Source organism: Eriocheir sinensis, unplaced genomic scaffold (assembly GCF_024679095.1).
Source record: "Eriocheir sinensis breed Jianghai 21 unplaced genomic scaffold, ASM2467909v1 Scaffold1387, whole genome shotgun sequence".
NCBI lineage: Eukaryota > Metazoa > Arthropoda > Malacostraca > Decapoda > Varunidae > Eriocheir > Eriocheir sinensis.
In genome coordinates this window covers 45,503-65,748 of record NW_026110725.1, presented here as the reverse complement: position 1 = coordinate 65,748, position 20,246 = coordinate 45,503, and the positions used below count along the sequence as shown (strand labels likewise).

At 46.4% G+C, this 20,246-nt stretch overlaps 1 long non-coding RNA gene across 4 annotated transcripts; it reads right to left on the bottom strand.

The window, feature by feature from the left end:
- Positions 1–9,350: 9,350 nt before the first annotated feature.
- Positions 9,351–11,552, bottom strand: LOC126989952 (uncharacterized). Of its 4 annotated transcripts, none has more exons than XR_007743907.1 (3): positions 11,026–11,522; positions 10,433–10,960; positions 9,351–10,228 (listed from the first exon to the last, which is right to left on the bottom strand). It is a non-coding gene; the product is annotated as an uncharacterized LOC126989952 (long non-coding RNA). The 4 variants fall into 4 exon arrangements; XR_007743908.1 differs by having other exon boundaries at positions 10,433–10,895; positions 11,026–11,517; XR_007743906.1 differs by adding an exon at positions 10,297–10,364 and having other exon boundaries at positions 10,433–11,501.
- Positions 11,553–20,246: the final 8,694 nt, after the last annotated feature.

Sequence of the window (20,246 nt, the reverse complement as noted above, 5' to 3'; positions counted from 1 at the left end):
ACTGTCCTATCTCCGCTTCCTATCCCTTGCTATTCCTTCCCCTCCTACCCTTCCCTGCCTCCCGTCACCCCTCGTACAGGCAAATCCCAGCCTATACTGTCCTATCTCCGCTTCCTATCCCTTGCTATTCCTTCCCCTCCTACCCTTCCCTGCCTCCCGTCACCCCTCGTACAGGCAAATCCCAGCCTATACTGTCCTATTTCCGCTTCCTATCCCTTGCTATTCCTTCCCCTCCTTCCCTTCCCTGCCTCCCGTCGCCCCTCGTATAAGCATATCCCAGCCTGTCCTATCTCCGCTTCCTATCCCTTGCTATTCCTTCCCCTCCTACCCTTCCCTTCCTCCCGTCACCCCTCGTACAGGCATATCCCAGCCTGTCCTATCAGCTTCCTATCCCTTGCTATTCCTTTCCCTCCTTCCCTTCCCTGCCTCCCGTCGCCCCTCGTACAAGCATATCCCAGCCTGTCCTATCAGCTTCCTATCCCTAGCTCTTCCTTCCCCTCCTTCCCTTCCCTGCCTCCCGTCGCCCCTCGTACAGACAATTTTCAGCCTACTGTCCTATCTCTCCGCTTCCTAGCCCTATGTGTTCCTCTCCTGTAGCTATTCCTTCCCCTCCTTCCCTTCCCTGCCTCCCGTCGCCCCTCGTACAGACAATTCCTTGCCTACTGTCCTATCTCTCCGCTTTCTAGCCCTGTGTGTTCCTCTCCTGTGGCTACTCCTTCCCCTCCTTCTCTTCCCTGCCTCCCGCCGCCCCACGTCAAGACGAATCATTCGTCTCCAGGCTGTTATTGCCGCGGGCAATTGTCGCGCGAGGGTAACCACTCCGCCCACGTTTTTTCACCGGGGCGAGGGCGCGTCTGTTCCACTCTTCACAAAGGAACTGTTTTAATTAAGTTTGCTTTGACTGGATTCGCTTAGCTATGAAGCGTGTGGCGTGGTGTGCTACTGTGTGTGTGTGTGTGTGTGTGTGTGTGTGTGTGTGTGTGTGTGTGTGTGTGTGTCTAATCCATTAAAGTTCGCGGAGTCCAGTCCCCGGATGAATAATATCCCGCCGTGCTCACTGTGATACCGGCGGCTGTACCGACTCGCTTGTACTGACAGAAACAGAGAATAGATATCAAACAGTAGGTGTCCGCTTTGACCACGCTGAGTTTTACGCGTGTAACAACCGTGGCTCAGAGGCTTTAGCGGCGCGGCACGTGGGCTGAAGAGGCGGATGGAAAAGGAAGAGTAGCAGGAGTTACTGAACCGTCACTCGCGCGAACTGTCTTGCTTAATAACTTAGGGACATACTCTTAAACATATCGGCGCCCAAGCACACATATTTGACACGGTTTTCCTAAGAGTTTTGGGCATTTCCTTGGGTAGCTTAAAAACCCTGGTGGTAGTTTGGCCCTTCCTCTGTACCAAGAACCCTAAAAACACTCATTAGAACCTGATTTGTCTCCTTTTTGGCCTTAGGAAATCGTTGATGTGAGGTGTGGAGGGGTCTGACAGTGCCGACCTAAGATTTCTCTGTACATGTAAGAAATTGGAGCATCAGGAAGAGGTCAGTATTTACACTTTCTTGCGTTTACTTGTGGAGTTTCTATTGCTTAATAACTTAGCTCTTCTTCTGTATGTGATGGAAACAAGAGGATCAGGGCGAGGTTAATATTTGCAATTTGTACATTTGTTAATCGTCATAAGCTTGGATATTTTTTAGTGATGACACCCACATAAAACAACCAATTCCTGCCTCTTCCATCTCATAGACTGATAAAAATACATAGAATAATAGGTTGATGGAAAGATAGATAAAAAGATTCAGATATCGACGTAATGTGCAGATAGATAGATATAGATAGATGGCTTAGACACACACACACACACACACACACACACACACACACACACACACACACACACACACACACACACACACACACACACACACACACACACACACGCACACACAAACACGCGTACCCCCCCACACACACACACGTACCCCCCCCCCCCCCTACACACAAACACGCGTACTCCCCCCACACACACGTACCCCCCCCCACACACACACAAACACGAGTACCCCCCCACACACACACACAAACACGCGTATCCCCCCACACACACACGTACCCCCCCCACACACACACACAAACACGCGTACCCCTCCCCACACACACGTACCCCCCTCCCACACACACATACCCCCCCACCCACACACCCACACAAACACACGTATCCCCCCCACATACACGCACGTACCCCCCCTACAGACACACACACACACATCCACCCCGCTCCACACACACACACACACACACACACACACACACACACACACACACACACAATCACACGTATCCCCCCCACATACACGCACGTACCCCCCCTACAGACACACACACACATCCACCCCGCACACACACACACACACACACACACACACACACACACACACACACACACACACACACACACACACACACACACACAGAGACGAGGATTTGCTGAGTTACAGAATGATGTGAATAACCTTTAGATCCTAAACCTGAAAGACGGTCCTTCCATGACTTTCTGCACCATCCCGTAAGCCTCTTAAGAACCTGCAGCCTCACCTTGAACCGAACTAAATCACCTCGCCTCTGCTTCCTTGTTCAGCCCCTAAGAACGATCGGGAAGACTTAGTGAATGCAATAGAGGTTTTGCAGCTGACATCATTAGTGGGGGTGCGGGAGTCGCGCGGGCCTGCACGGCCATCTTGGTGGTCAGTTATCAAAGCAAACCTTGGTGGCGGCTGCAGAACTTGCAGCACAAGTACTCTGTGTTCGTCATGGGATACGTATGCTGTGCGGTTGGATGTTCTAACCGACACAGGAGAGATGCTGTGTCATTTTATACATTTCCAGCGAATCCAGAGCAGCGGGTGTGGGGTTCTTGAAAGGTCTGGACTTCTTGAGATCTCGAAAAAATTCTCAGCAAAAAAATATAAAATAAAATATCTGAAAATTGAGTTCTCAGACTCACAGCCCCTTGTCGTCTTTATTATTTATGACCAGTCACACACCCATAGGACAAACAAAGGCCAGATGAACCTGCTCCTAAGTTTATTTACAGCAACAAAGAAACTCGCTGGAAAATAAGGAATAAGTCAATTCCAGGCACACAGCTACCTAGCTAACTATCTTAAAACATCCTTAGCAAAATATGTACTTAGCTGGAGATGGGCGAAGCTGAAACCACACCTGGTCTACCTCGTGGTCTGGAGTCTTGGAGTCTTCCTTCAGTCCTCTCTCGTTCCTCTCTGCAACACGCCGCCTCTTGACATTCCAAATGCTTCCCTCGCCCTGCAGTACACAGTCACCCTGACTTGTGGATACTACAAAGGCAGGTAAACCACCACGATGGACACGTGACACGGAAGGATGGTGACTTCTACTATTGAATATTTAAATTGTGGTCTAGGTCTACTATTGAATATTTGAATTGTGGTCTAGGTCTACTATTGAATATTTAAATTGTGCTTTTGTTAATATTCAATCTGTGGGTAACAAGACTATTCAAATTAGGGAAATGTTAAATGAGCAATCACTTGACATTTTAGCTACTTCTGAGACTTGGTTGAATGAGCATGACACAAGTAGAATTACTGAGATGACACCTGCTACTCACACTTTCTTTCATAGCCCCAGAGAGGGCAGACGAGGGGGTGGTGTAGGCATTTTCTTGTCGAATATTTTTTCTCACCTGAGGGTGTTGACACGAGTGAGTGAGTGAGGTTAATTTTAAGCATCAAAACCAATGGGTAGCATACCTTGTTATTTATAGGCCACCTTGGTCAAGTGTTAATCTCTTCTTTGATGAATGTAGTGCATTGTTGGACTCAATTGATATGGTTTCTTTTAAAGTTTTTATTGTTGGTGACTTCAATATATAGATGGATGGTCATGAAAACCATAACACAGTTTCTTTCTGTGAGCTTCTTGAATCTTATCAGTTGTCAAACAAGGTGAGCATAATAACTTCATCAACTGGCCATGTGTTGGACTTAGTCATTAGTGATGATGTAAACAATCTCATAGGTAGGGTGGATGTTGAACATGAATTTACTATTTCCCCAGTTCACAGGCTCATAACATTTAAATTACTATTGCCAATATGTAAGGTAACTAAGAAAATTTATTTTAGGAATAAGGTGGGTTTCTCTGCTGCTACATTTATCAGTGAAATTGGTCAGAATTTTTATGATGATATGACTGGAGAGTGTGTTCACAATGATTTGTTATTTAAATCAAATTGTGTGAATTGTCTTACTGACATTTATAATCAGGTGATTAAGACACAGTATAGCAATGTGTGTCCGGTCCTAGAGAAGGTCATTACTGTCAAGGATAGATCTCCCTGGTTTAATAGTGAAATTCTGACACTGAAAAGAGAGAAACGACGCAAGGAACGTAAATGGAGAAATGAGGGATCTGTTGTGGCCTGAGAGGATTATAAAAATGTGAGAAATCGCTATAATGACTTGATAAGTAGGAGTAAAATAAACTATTATCATACTAAAATTCTTGAGGCAGGATCTGAACAAATTAAATCAACTTTTCAATAGTCTTACTGGTACTACTTTGAGAAGAAAGCTTCCCGATGGTTTCTGTGATAAAGATTTAGCGGATAACTTTTGTAATTTTTTCAAGAGTAAGATTATGAATATTGTATCGGAGTTTGTGTACACACCTTTTATGCCTGTTGCTGATGTTGAGGTGGATTGTAGATTGCAGTGTTTTCAAATCATTAGGAAGGATGATCTTGTTCGACTTTTCAAGAAAGCTAAGAAAACATATTGTGCCAGTGACCCATTGCCTGTACTAGATATCATGGATGCAGATAATTTTCCTAGTTTCATGGATATGGTGCTAAAAATTGTCAGTACTAGTATTTCTTCAAGTAAATTTCCGGATTCTGAAAAGCGAGCTGTTATAAAACCAGTCTTAAAGGGAAAACTTGATTATCAAAATGTAAGGTCTTATAGACCAGTATCAAATTTGCCTTTTTTGTCTAAGTTATTAGAGTATGCAATTATTGAGAGTTGATGGAACACTTGGAAAAGGTCCATGTCTTGCCTGATAGTCAGTCTGCATATAGGCCAATATTTTCTACTGAGGCTACTATTTGTTCTGTTGTTAATGATTTACTAGAAATGATGGATGGGGGTAAATGTGCTATATTGGTTCTTCTAGATCTTAGTGCAGCATTTGATACGGTTGTTCATGAATTGCTTGTAAAAGATTTAAGGAGATTGGAGTGGTAGACGATGCGTTAAAGTATCTTGAGAGTTATTTACAAACCAGAAATTATTGTGTGCAAATTGGAAATTGTTTTTCTTCATATGAAGCTCTGACAAGAGGAGTTCCACAAGGAAGTGTGCTGGGACCTATTTTATTTTGTATATACACAATTAGTTTATTCAGGATACTACAACAACATGATGTAGGATTCAAGGTGTTTGCTGATGACACCTAGTTCTACTTTTCCATCACTGATATTGAAAATACAAGTGCTAAGATCAATAGTGTTATTAATTCAGTCAAGGATTGGATGGATTATAAGCAATTGAAGTTAAACGATGATAAGACTGAATTCATGCTTGTGGGGAAGAAGGGCACTCTACGTTATTTTGGTGACGGTAACATGACTATAAGTGGTAATAAAATTCATGTTGTTGAAAGTGTTCGTGACTTGGGAGTGTTGTTGGATTACAATTTGACACTGAAATGTCAGATAAATAATGTCGTAAGGATTGCCGGATATCACCTTACAAATATTGCTTTTATCATGAAATACCTGGATGAAGATTCTATCAAGAAATTGGTGATTAACTGTATTATATCAAGAGTGGATAATTGCAACTCAATCTACTATAACCTGCCAAAGCTCCAATTAAGGAAATTAAAGATGGTCTTAAATAGAGCAGCGAGATTAATCAAAGGAATTCCACCACGAGAGAGAATTACTCCTGTTCTGATAGAGCTCCACTGGTTGCCAATAAAAGCAAGGATAGTATTTAAGTTATGTGTTTAGACACACTAAGCTTTGATTACTGGCCGTCCACCGTATTTAAGAGAATTATTACACGAAATACAGCCAGGTAAAGGCATTAACACTCGCCGAGCCACTACTGGAATCACACTTCATGAACCGCGGTACTCTTCAAATGTTGGATTGCGCGCTTTCAGTTTTGCCGCCCCAAGTCTGTACAATAAGCTCCCTCCTGACATTAGAAGAACAGGGGATCTCTCCAAATTTAAGAAAGAACTAAAAACTTTTCTGTTCTCTGACTGCTATGACATGAAAACATTGACAATTAACATGGCATATAAGCTGTTATCATTATTGAAAATTTAATGAATTAAAATATGTGGGTCTTGCAGAGCGCCTCGGCGGAAGTGGGACCAGATAAATAAGAAACACAAGTAACAAGTAACAAGTAGAGGGACGTCTAGTTGCGTTGGAGTCTGGGTGGAAGAATGCTGCGGGGAGCGGCAAGACCCACAAGGCTCAGCGCCCCGGCCGCGGAGAAGATGTCAGGTCTCGCCACACTGACATCTCGTTTTTTCTGCATAACACTTATGCTAAACGCCCTACGGCTATGGATTATTATTTATTAATAACCTAACACATGCACTAAATAATAGTGGGTCATGCATCCCACACATAGCTCAGCTATGGCAGTAATAACGAATATGATTTGAAATATCGCTCTGCTCCCGACTTCTAGTGATGCATCTTCCCGCTCTCTCAATCAAAATGGCGGGGATTCCCGCGTTTTTTTTCCACAGCCTATTTCTTGAATAATAAAATCATGACAGTGGGGGAAGTGGATAACAGCTATGAGGAGGGAGAACTGGCGGCCGTCTGCTTCACCTCGACTCTGTAGTGCTCATTTTGTCAAAGATATATTACAGGCAAAACTTATCAGATTATTACATGAGCTATCACTCATGTAGGTGTTGTCCCGGGTCCCCTAGCTTATTGTGTGGCGGGGGATTACTCTTGAACGGGATTTACATGAGCTGGCGGAGGTAAACAAGCTGGCGGAGGTAAACACGCATGGCGGCGCTCAAGCAGGGGAAGAAAATAGGAAAGGAAACTCAGTGGAGGCAAAGTGCACAGAGGGACAGAGCTCAGTGCTGGGTGGAGTATATAAGTGTACGCAGGGAAGTGACCAAGAGTGCGTAGTGTAAGGTGACTTGCCGTCACCTGCCCTCACCTGTCGTCACTTGCCCTCTCCTGTTTGACTGCCTGTGCTGCCTACCTGGGCATCACTGGTCAGCAACAGGAGATCGGCCAGGCAGAGGGACAGCCAGTCAACCGACCACCCAGGCAGTCAGCCAGCCAGCTAGACAGCCAGTCTACCATTTTCCTCCTCCAAAAGCACTGATTTGTTCGATGTATCTTAGCTTCGCAGCATTCCCAAGCGATCTTAACACTTAACACAAATGATGCTAAAGTTCCTGCCATTTGCCCGCGGGTAGTGACTTAGGGAGGGGGCACACGTGGTCCGTCTGCTCACTCTGCTGGGTAGGTGACCACCAGCGGGTCTGCAGACGACGCACAAGGTGCAGACGACGCTATTTCGTGACGTCACTGCAAAACCTCTATACTCGTAAGACCATAAGGAGCCATATTCTTAAACATTTCGGGGTAAAGATTCGTTTCATGTCCGTGCCAGTATCTTATAATCTACTTTATGAAACATCACTATCTCTTCATATATCTTTTCTACAAACCTTCAACAGTCATGGAAACGCTTTGAAAATCCATTTCAAGGACTTTTTTTACTCCTGAAAATAGGGCATAATGGTGCAGAGCTTAGTTGACCCCGCAGCCTACATTACCTTACCCGCCACGTTGGGTTTCTCCTCCTCCTCCTCCTCCTCTTTTTCTCCCTCTCGCTAGCTCCCCTTTCTTGACCTCTACCTCGTCGTCTTTTTCCCTTGCTCTTTTATCCTCCTCCTCCTCCTCCTCACGCGTGGGTCAGTGAAATGGGTATGCCTGGGAAAGGTAAACTGAGGTAACCTGCGTGTCACAATCGGTCCTGTGTCGCCGGCTGAGGGGGTCTGCTGTTACCTGCGCGGAGTCACGAGCCAAGGGGACGGAGGAGCGCGCCGGGGTAATGCGTAGGTTATCGTGCGACCTCCCACCCCCCCTTTACCCCTCTTCCCACCATCATCTTTGCCTTATACAGTGTTGCGTCCTGGTGTTTTTTCTTGTGAGTGTTTGATAGATTGTTTTAAATGAGGGTTTAATATTTTTATGCGTGTGTGTGTGGGGGGGTGAGGTGTTAGTGGTTGAATGTAGGGAAGTGAGCCAGTCATGTATTAGCACAGGTATGAAGGGGTATACAGTAAGCTTAGGTTAGGAAGGTTAGGTTAGGTTAGGAGTGGGTTTTATGGTTGAGGGAAGATTGTGTGCTGATAACGGAGACAGTAACAGGAAGAGGCAGGCAGATGTAGAAAAAGTCACCCAACCAGCCAGGTATTAGTACGGGTGTGAAGGGAGTTTACAGGAAGGTTAGGATAGGTTAGGTGTGGGTTTTATGGGAGAGGGAAGATTTGTGCTTATAGCGGAGGGAGTAACATTAGGGGAGGCAGGCAGAGGTAGAAGGAGTCACCCATCCAGCCAGGTATTAGCACAGGTGTGAAGGGGATATACAGGAAGGTTAAGTTAGGTTAGGTGTGGGTTTTATGGAGCGTAGATTGTGTGCTGATAGCGGAGACAGTAGCAGGAGGGGAGGCAGGCAGAGGTAGAAGAGTCACCCAACCAGTCAGGTATTAGTACAGGTGTGAATGGGGTTTAAGGGCCATATTATTAAACGTAAAAGAACATAAGAACGTCAGGAGTCTGCAAGAGGCCGGTTGGTTTATACAAGGCAGCTCCTGTAAGTCTAATCCCACCTTACCTCACTATCCATGTTAGATCGTTAAGTGGTTTGTTTGTTTGTTTGTTAATGGGTAGTCAAACAGCTGTATTACCGTCAGTTAGGTAGGTTACTTAAATATATAGTTTGATAGTTAGTTAAGCAGCTAGAGTCAGTTAGTTAATTTTACTATATTCTGTATTTATTTATTTATTTATTTATATTATTATTTTTTTTTTGTTGTTATTTTGTTGTTTCTTTTTCCTTTTCTTTCTTTTCTTTTTTTCTATTTGTTTTCTTTTTCTTTCTTTTTTCCTTTGTGTTTTCCCGGTGTTGGTTTTCTTTTTTGATGTTCTTTTTTCCTATCATCCTTTTGTTGATGTTCGTTGGTCTGGGTGAGCCGCTTTCCTCCCAGAAGAGACCCACCCATAATTTTGGAGATGTTCTTAGGGCCGAAAGGTGGATGATGTTTGTTTTATTTCATTTTCTTGATGTCGTGTTTTTCGTTCTTTTTATTGCTTTAGTTTTCTTTTTCGATGTTTTCCTGTTCTTTTTCTTTTACTTCTTATTGATGCTTTTTGTTGTTATTTTTCCTATCAACCTTTTGTTGATGTTCCTTGGTCTGGATGAGCCGCTTTCCTCCCAGAAGAGACCCATCCATAATTTTGGTGATGTTGTTTGGGACCGAAAGGTGGATGATGTTTCTTTGTATTTCTCTTTTCTTGATCTTCATTTATTTCTGTTGCTTTTCTTTTTCGATGTTTTTTCTGTTCTTTTTCCATTTTTTCTGGTGTTCTTTTCTATATCATCCCTTGTTGATGTTCTTTGGTCTGGGTGAGCCGCTTTCTCCCCAGAAGAGACCCACCCATAATTTTGGTGATGTTAGTCAGGGCCGGAAGGTGGATGATGTTTGTTATATTTTTCTTTCCTTGACGTGTTTTTCTTTATATTTTTTGATTTAATTTATTCATATCATCCTTTTGTTGATGTTCTTTGGTCTGGATGAGCCGCTTTCTCCCCAGAAGAGACCCATCCATAATTTTGGCGATGTTAGGGCCTAAAGGTGGATGATGTTTTTGTTTCTTTTCTTGACGTTTCGTTTCTGTATTTTCCATTTTTCTGGTGTTCCTTTTTATTTTCCTTTTCTTTGGTGTTCCCATCGCGTGGATTGTCTACGACAGTATAACGAGCACCACAAGCCCGGGTTTGTTTAGAGTTTGCTCTCCTAGGCAGATTGCCTACCACGGCTGACGACCTCCACCTGGCCGGGTTTATTGTTCGGAGTTTGCTCTCCTAGGCAGATTGCCTACCACGGCTGACGACCTCCACCTGGCCGGGTTTATTGTTCGGAGTTTGCTCTCTTAGGCAGATTGCCTACCACGGCTGACGACCTCCACCTGGCCGGGTTTATTGTTCGGAGTTTGCTCTCCTAGGCAGATTGCCTACCACGGCTGACGACCTCCACCTGCCCGGGTTTATTGTTCGGAGTATGCTCTCCTAGGCAGATTGCCTACCACGGCTGACGACCTCCACCTGGCCGGGTTTATTGTTCGGAGTTTGCTCTCCTAGGCAGATTGCCTACCACGGCTGACGACCTCCACCTGGCCGGGTTTATTGTTCGAAGTTTGCTCTCCTAGGCAGATTGCCTACCACGTCTAACGAGCTCCACCTGCCCGGGTTTTTTGCTCGGAGTTTGCTCTCCTAGGTGAACTGCTCACGCTAACGAGCTCCACCTGCCCGGGTTTGTTGTTCGGAGTTTGCTCTCCTAGGTGAACTGCCTACCACGGCTAACGAACCTCACCTGCCCGGGTTTGTTTAGAGTTTGCTCTCCTAGGTGAATTACCTCCCACAGCTAACGACCTCCACCTGCCCGGGTTTGTTTAGAGTTTGCTCTCCTAGGTGAATTGCCTCCCACGGCTAACGACCTCCACCTGCCCGGGTTTGTTTAGAGTTTGCTCTCCTAGGTGAATTGCCTCCCACGGCTAACGACCTCCACCTACCCGGGTTTGTTCGGAGTTTGCTCTCCTAGGTGAATTGCCTCCCACGGCTAACGACCTCCACCTGCCCGGGTTTGTATAGAGTTTGCTCTCCTAGATGAATTGCCTCCCACGGCTAACGAGCCTCACCTGCCCGGGTTTGTATAGAGTTTGCTCTCCTAGGTGAATTGCCTCCCACGGCTAACGAGCCTCACCTGCCCGGGTTTGTATAGAGTTTGCTCTCCTAGGCAGATTGCCTACCACGGCTAACGAGCTCCACCTGCCCGGGTTTGTAGCCGGAAGATCTCCGTCACCTCCGTCGGGGCCCCGAGGGACGCCGAGGAGCCCTGCCTGGAGCCCTCCAGTCCTGCCATGCTCGCCAGGGAGACCTTGGGCTCGCTGGCGCTCCACACCGCCGCCGAGGCGAGGATGCAAGAACTCGCTTCTTAAAACTACCAGACTGGATTATAAAATTAATCATAATTACTGTGAAGGCGCCGGTCACCGCGTTTATCGGTTCAGGGATGGAAGACCGACGGGCCTGGGAAACGCGCACAAGCATCCAAAGGAATCCTCGCGACGGCTTGCGACGCAGCATCCGTTTCCCTTTTCTTTCTCATTCCATTTTTTCTTTTTTATTACATTTTCCTTCTTTGATTGATTGATTGATTGATTTTACTTGGTAGGAATCTGTTCACCAATTAACATCATTCAGGTATACATTGCACCCACACACCTGCGGAGAGAAACCACCAGTGAGAGTGCTGACGCCCACGAGGACGGCCCGCTAGAGTTTCCTAACATTCGCATCGGGGCCCACTTCTCTTAAGTCGTCTGTCTCTTTATTTTTCTCTTCTCTGTTTCATTATATTTCTCCCTTTCTTTCATCCTTGCTCTCCATCTATGATTTTTTTTTTTATTTCTCTCTCTCTCTCTCTCTCTCTCTCTCTCTCTCTCTCTCTCTCTCTCTCTCACACACACACACACACACACACACACACACACACACACACACACACACACACAGCTTTTGTAGGCGTTGTGGGTATTGCCAGGGGTAGTTTAATGACCCTGGTGGTAGTCTGACCTCCTATCTGTACTATGGACCTAAAAAAAAACCGCATGAGAATCCGACTGATCTCCTTTGACCCCTGTGAAAAAAGTTGGAATGAGAGACAGAAGCGTCTGAGAATACCGGCCTAGGAATTGTCATGTATAAGTCGAGTGTCCTCTTGTTGGGTTAAGGATATGCACTGTTAATTATTTATTCATTTATTGGCATCACAGGAGGCGGCTCAAAGACAAAACAAAACTCACTCACCAAAATAAACACCAACCACCTCTCCCACAATCAGAAAACACTCACCATCATGTGTTTTTCCTTTTTTTTTCTCTCTCATTTATATATTTATTTTCGCATCATAGCAGGCAAACATTAACACACAGCACACACACACAAACAAACATAACCACTTCTCCCACTATCAGAAAACAGTCACCATAATATGCTTTTTCTATTTTTTTCTCTCCCATTTATCTAATTATTTTCGCATCACGGGAGGCAGCTCAAGGGTAACACAATAACACCCCTAAAAAACTAAACCACTTCTCCCACAATCAGAAAGCACTCACTATCATGTGCTTTTCTCATTTATTTCTCTCCCATTTATCTGTTTATTTTCGCATCATAGGAAGCAGCTCAAAGGTAAAACAATAACACAAAAAAGTCTGTACACCACTTCTCCTAACACAAACAAACGGGAAAAATAGCTTCCATCAAGTGCTTTTTCTCTTTTTTCTTTTCTTTCATTGATTTTTCACATCATAGGAGTTTCATTTGATGATGAAAGTCCGGCATGCAGCTTTTTATTTTATTTATATTGCCATTGTGCGGAACTTATTCTATGAGTGTGTCGGAAAAATGACTGAACGGGTAAATGCTATGAAAGAGATGGGGAAGCAAAACGGGGTTCAATCCTTATGAGAATAAAGTTTTATCTACGAATTATTGGGTCTGGATTAAAGTCTTCCTCCACCTTTTCCGCTGCTTCCTCCTCTTCCTCCTTTTCTTCCTCCACTTACCCTCTTCTAGGTTCTATCTGTACACCTCTATATAGTTTCTCGCGGAAATACTACAAGAATACACAGTCGTTCCACGCACAGCATGATGACGTCACACTCTCATCTGACCTAAATCTAGGCTCCAGGGTTCTCATGAAAACAACAACAACTAAAAGTAAAGGGATGACTCATGTGTGAGAAATATAATGCAAATAAAAGATAGCGAAAAAAAAGAACCTGATGTTAAAGGCCAGTCTTACAGTCCAGTACAACACGTTTGTAAGCTCCCCAACCAAACACAAAACACGACGAAAATTCCTCGTATAGTTTTTTTTTTTTTCTTACGGCAGATGAGTCAGTTCAAGGGCATAAAGAAGGTAACAAATGTGAACAAACACTATACAAGGAATTTTCGTCGTGTTTCGTGTCTGGTTGGGGAGCTTACAAACGTGCTGTATGCTTACGAAAGTGCGTCGCCTCCTCTGGCGACGGCCGCGGCGACGCTGCAGTCGCCGCAGCCGTGAAATAGCTCGCAGAGGGTTTAGGGTCGGGGAGCATAGTTAAACTACTCCAACCGAACTTTACGACCTACTAACGTGGGGTCTGCGCCCCCCTCGACCGCCCCTTCTAACCAGCCCCCCCCCTTGACTCCCCCACATATATATATGACTTATTTCAGCGAGGAGGTATTTCTCGCAACACCGGCTGCAGCGTCGCCGCGGCCGCCGCCAGAGGAGGCGACGCGCTTTCGTAAACTATCCCCTATTTTCAGGAGTAAAAAAAAAAAGTCCTTGAATTGGATTTTCAAAGCGTTTCCGTGACTGTTGAAGGTTTGTAGAAAAGATATATGAAGAGATACTGATGTTTCATAAAGTAGGTAATGAGATACTGGCACGGACCTAAAACGAATCTTAACCCATTTCGGCGCCCGAGCTCACATATTTGACACGGTTTTCGTATGAGTGTTCGGTATTTCCAGGAGTATTTTAATGGTCCTAGTAGTAGTTTGATTCTTCTTCTGTACCATGAACCTGGAAACACTCTCATGAGAACCCAGTTGATCCCCTTTTTGGCCTTTGGAAATAGTTGATGTAAGAGGCGGAAGTGTCTGCCAATACTAACCAAGGAGTCTGCAAGAGGCCGGTGGGCGTATACAAGGCAGCTCCCGTGAACCTGACCCCACCTAACGTCACTATTCAATCTGATCTTCATAATCTTCACCCATTTCTAGTCCACTGCAGCATAGAGGCCTTTCCCAACGTCCTCCACCTATCCTAACCCCACCTAACTTAACCTAACCCCACTCTGACCTTCATAATCCTCAGTCATGACTAATCCACTGCAGCATAGAGGCCTTTCCCAACGTCCTCCACCTATCCTAACCCCACCTAACTTAACCTAACCCCACTCTGACCTTCATAATCCTCAGTCATGACTAATCCACTGCAGCATAGAGCCCTTTCCCAACGTCCTCCACCCCTCTCTGTTTGATATATTACTCCATCGTGCTTTGGCAAATACTCTTAACTAATATAATCTTCATCTTCAGGCATTGCTAGTCTACTGCAGAACAAAGGCCTTTCCCAACGTCCTCCACCCTTCCCTGTTATTATACTCCATCGTGGTTTGGCAAATACTCAAACTTCATCTAATCTTCATCTTAAGGCCTTGTTAGTGCAGTACAAAACAAAGGTCTTTCCCAACGTCCTCCACCTTTCCCTGATATTATACTTCATCGTGGTTTGGCAAATACTCAAACTTCATCTAATCTTCATCTTAAGGCCGTGTTAGTCCAATACAAAACAAAGGCCTTTCCCAGCGTCCTCCACCTTTCTATGTTAGGTGTTAGACCTCTTCATCCTGCTCTGGCAAATGCTCTAACTTTAGGGATTGACACTGTAAACTTCATATCGTCAGTCTATGGCAGAGGTCTTTCTCAATGGTCCATCTCTATTCCTTCACCTTTCTCTGATTGATGTTAGATTACGCCATCCTGCTCCGCCAAATGCTCTAACTTAAGTGACTGCAATACTCTAATATTCACCATCGTAAGTTATTACTAGTCTATTACAAAGGCCTTTCCCAGTTGTCTGTTCCTCTACCTTTCTCTGTTTGATGTTAGTGTACTCCATTCTGCTCCGGCCAATGATCTAATGTAATCTCTCCACCTGCTCGCCCTCTGCCCGCCTTGACGTGTACATGTTCTGGGTCGTCACTGTTGCGTTGGCTGTCCTCCTGATGTCAGTTCTCCGCGTGGTGTGTCCCGCCGAGTCCATTTCTCGTTCTTGTTGTTAGATTATCTTTATTTTTTGTTTGTTGCCTAATCCATGATGCTCTCTCTGTCTGTCTGTCTGTCCGTCTCTCTCTCTCTCTCTCTCTCTTCGAAAATGAGTCATCTTCACCATACTCCAGTGGAATTGCAGAGGTCTCAGAGCCAACTGGGAGGAGCTACAACTCCTTCTGAGGAGTCTCCAGCCCTCAGTGGTATGCCTGCAGGAGACGATGGTGGGCTCTTCCACTCCTCGTCCTCCTGCGGGCTACCAGGTTTTTATTCCCCATGATCCTGCCCAGGGGTGTCATGGGGATCTGCTATTTTATATCTTCTTCTATCCCATTTCATGTTCTTCCTCTTAACTCTCCTTTGGAGATGATTGCTGGCCAACTTCACCTTCAGAAGACTTATACCTTCTCTTCTATTTATCTTCCTCCTAACACGCCTGTTGTTAGGGAGGATTTTACGGCTCTTCTTCGTCTTCTTCCTCCTCCTTTCCTACTACTGGGCGATTTTAACGGACGCCACCATCTCTGGGGTGACACTGTCACCACTAGCAGGGTGTCATGTTGGCTGCAGCTTTTGCCGATCTGGATCTCTGCCTTTCAACAGTGGTGAAGCGACTCATTACCACGGGGCCAATGGCTCATTCTCCGTGCTCGACTTGTCTGTCTGTTCCCCTGACGTCTACCTCGACTTCTCCTGGCGGGTCACTGAGGACCTGTGCGGGAGTGACCATTACGCCATAGTACTGAAGACCCCCGAGGTAATGCCATCTGCCCGTGTCCCTCGCTGGCGAATGGATAGGGCAGACTGGACTATATTCCGCCTTCTTGCTCAGGTGGATCACTGCCTTGAGGATTTCGGTGGGATAGACGAAGCAGTCGCTTATTTCACCGCCCTCATACGATGGTCCGCTGAACACTCCATTCCTCAGACTTCTGGGACTGTCCACCGCAGACCAGTACCTTGGTGGTCTGAGGAATGTAGGCAAGCCGTTGTGGAACGTCGTCGGGCTTTTGGGCGCTACAAACGTCACAAAACTGACTTTTACAGGGCGGCCTATAAACAGGCCAGGGCTCGAGCACGGAGAACTTTGAAGGAGGCACGCCGTGCATCTTTTCGCTCCTTTCTAAGCTCCCTGACATGCCAAACACCTATGTCAAAAGTCTGGAAGCGTGTGCGAAGGATATCGGGGAAGTATACCTACTCCTTCCACCGGTGCTAAACATCAATGGCACTGTCGTGGCGGAGGGTGTTGCTGTAGCCAACACCATTGGCGAGTCCTTTGCCCACGTCTCCAGACGTGCCTCGCGTTCTCCAGCTGTACAGCGTGAGCTTGCCTCCCAGGAGCGACATGCGCTAGACTTTTCGTCGTTTGGGGTGGAAACGTACAATGTGCCGTTCACTCTGCTGGATGTACTCACTGCTCTGTCCACCTGCAATGACACATCCCCGGGACATGATTGTATCCATTATGCAATGCTACTGCACCTCCACGACGAATATCTATACTTTCTACTTAACATCTACAATGCCATGTGGAGGAATGGCTTCATTCCTCCATCATGGAAGGCTTCTACAATTATTCCAATCCCTAAGCCAGGAAGGATCCGGCTAACCCGCTACACTACCGCCCTATCGCACTGACATCTTGCCTTATAAAGGTATTTGAAAAGATGGTTAATGTCCGTCTCGTCTGGTTCCTCGAAAAGCACACTCATCTCTCTCCAGTACAATATGGCTTTCGTCGAGCCTGCTCCACCACTGATGCTCTTGTGCAACTGGAGTCTACCATCTGCCGTGCTTTTGCGCAGAAGCGTCACGTGGTGAGCGTGTTTTTCGATCTCGAGAAGGCATACGACACAACATGGAGGTATGGCATCCTCCATGTCCTTCATTCTATAGGATTGAGAGGGCACCTTCCTCTGTTCCTCCAGTCCTTTCTCAGAGATCGCACCTTCAGAGTCAGGGTTGGCACTGCTCTTTCGCGCATCTTTGTGCAGGAAGAAGGTGTCCCACAGGGCAGTGTCCTTAGTGTCACCTTATTTGGCCTGGCCATCAATGGCATCGCTTACAACTTACCACCAGATATCCACTGTTCACTATACGTGGACGACCTTTCCATCTCCTATGCTTCACCCCGTCTTGATGTTGCTGAGCGTCACATCCAGCTGGCACTCAATCGGGTCACAAGGTGGGCTGACTCACACGGGTTTCACTTCTCTCCGCAAAACGTTGACCATGCACTTTTCGCGGGTGAGGGGCGCCTTCCGTGGGCTTGACCTCTACCTTTATGGCAACAGACTTCCTGTCGTCGAGCAAACACGCTTTTTAGGAGTTATTTTTGACAGTCGTCTCACATGGGTCCCTCACCTGAAAGACTTAAAGGCTGCGTGTTCTAAGCGCCTCTCCCTCTTGCGGGTACTGTCCAGTCTCTCCTGGGGTGCAGACCGTACTATCCTTCTTAGATTATACCAATCTTTGGTGCAGTCTAAGTTGGACTACGGTTGCGAGGTGTACTCTTCTGCCACTCTAGCTCGACTCAAAACGCTGGACTCCATCCACCATGCTGGAGTCAGGCTGGCGACAGGAGCCTTTCGAACCTGCCCCATTCCAAGCCTCCTTGTGGATGCTGGCATGTTACCGCTGGACCTACATCGGCAGTCCATTATCTGCAGGCTGTGGTTTAGGGCCCACGCAAATCCTGGTTGCCCCACACACACCATTCTGTCAGACACCTCACTCGACAACCTTTATTCTGCCTCCCAACGATGTCTTAAGCCTCTTGGGTTTAGGGTGAGGACACTCATTCAGGAATTGTCCTTGCCTCAACCTTCCATAGCGGTGCCGGAGCTACTCTCTGTTCCACCCTGGGAGTTCTCGGAGGTACACTGTTGTCGGTCCCTCTCAGTGCCTAAAGCATCATTGCCGGACTCTGCCATAAAGTCCATGTTTTTAGCTCATTCTTTGAGCATGAGGGTAGCATACCAGTTTTTACTGACGGCTCCAAGTCTGACGCTGGCGTCGGTATGGAGCCGTCTTTACTGATTTTACCCGGTGTGGCACCCTACCTGCTTTTAGTTCCATTTTACGGCAGAGCTTTCTGCCATTATCCTTGCTCTCCGTACTATCTATCCTCTCAGGTGGGGAGATATGTGATTTTTCTGACTCCCGTGCTGCCCTTTCGTCAGTCGAGAACCGGTTTTCCTTCCATCCTTTGGTGCTCCAAATATTTATCTGGCTGCTACTGTGCCGCAGACGTGGTCACACGATTTCCTTATGCTGGGTCCCTGAACACGTCTCTGTGGAAGGGAACGAGAGGGCGGACGAGATAGCCAAGGCCGCTGCTCGTCGTCCTGTCCCCCCTTGCTCTGTTCCTTATCGCGACCTGTTTCCTTCCATCACAGCTGCTGCACAGTCTGTATGGCAAGCTCGATGGGAGGAAATAAGAGCCACTGCAAAGATGGGGGAGATTGCTGCCAGGGTTGTCCGCCCATGGCCGCTCCTTCGTATGAGGGAGCGACGCCATGAGACGGTACTGACCCGCCTTAGGACGGGTCACACACACTTGACACACAGCTACCTTATGTCCCGGGGCGCTCAGCCTTATTGTGATGACTGCTTGGTCCCCTTGACTGTACGTCACTTGCTGGTCGAGTGTCCAAGTCTGAGGGACCTGCGAGAGCAATACCTCCCTCGCTGCCGGGGAGATGATGGAACCTTCCGCCTCTCCCTCATCCTGGGGGAGATGTGCCTTACCCCGGGACATGAGGTGCTGAAGTTTGTGGAGGAGGCTGGCCTCCTCCACAAACTTTAAATTAGTAGTAATATTCGGCGCCATATGACCACGTTGTTGCGGCGCCATGCTCTCAATTATTTAAATATTCATTCATTCATTCTCTCTCTCTCTCTCTCTCTCTCTCTCTCTCTCTCTCTCTCTCTCTCTCTCTCTCATATTCCTCTTTATCCTCACCTTCACGCGTCATACTCCTAATAATATTATATCTAACACCTCCATCCACCATATTTCTCATCTTTTTTAACACTTATATACTCACACATTTCGTCGCTCACACACCCACATTTGATAAGACTTTCGAAGAGGTTGTGGTGTTAGTAGTATTTCTATGGGTAGATTTATGAGCCTAGTGATAGCATGAAAAGGCTTCCATATTATCAAACATTTAGGCGCTCACACACCCACATTTTGTAAGGCTTTCGTAGAGGTTGTTGTGTTAGTATTTCCACGAGTAAAGAGCCTACTTATAATTTGATAGGCCTTCTGCACCATGAACGTGAAAAAACACTCATCAGAACCCGACTAACCTCCTTTGTGGCCTTGGAAAATATTGATTGTGTGAGGCGAAAGCGTTTGGTAAAGGTTGTAGGCATTTCCATGGGTAGTTTTATGGGCTTAGTGATAGTATGACAAGGCTTCCGCACCATGAACGTGAAAAACACTCATGAAAACCCGACTAATCTACTTTCTGGCTTCGGGAAGTTTGTTGCAGCTGAGAATACACGCCTCAAACATCAATAACCACGTGACCCAGCAATCCACGGCAGCCAGAGGGGAGTGAATGCGTCAGTGTGTCAGTAAAAGAATCCAGTGCAACCGTCGCCAGGCTGATCCGACACCCACGACGGATCAGGCGTTTACAAATACTAGTTCGTGCCAAGCAGTGAACCTTCCCGGCCTGACTCACCACAATGCTAACACGCTGAAGCTGTTGATCGGCGGCGCACGCACGAACACTTGCAACGAGGAGGGAAACGGGGCGGAGGGCAAGCTAAGAGAGACATGAAGGGAAGGAAGGAGGGAGAAGGGGAAGGGAAATTAAGAAGGGAGGGAGGAAGGAGGGAGAGAGGGGAAAGGAACACTCTTGCACTAGGAAGGAAAACGCAACGGATAACAAGCTAATAGGCAAATGAAGGGTTAGGAAAGGAAGGTTTGAGGGGAAGGGAAGGCAGGGGGGGAGGAGGGATGGTAAAAGAAAGGAAGGAGGGAGAGAAATGGACTTGAAAGGAAGATTAG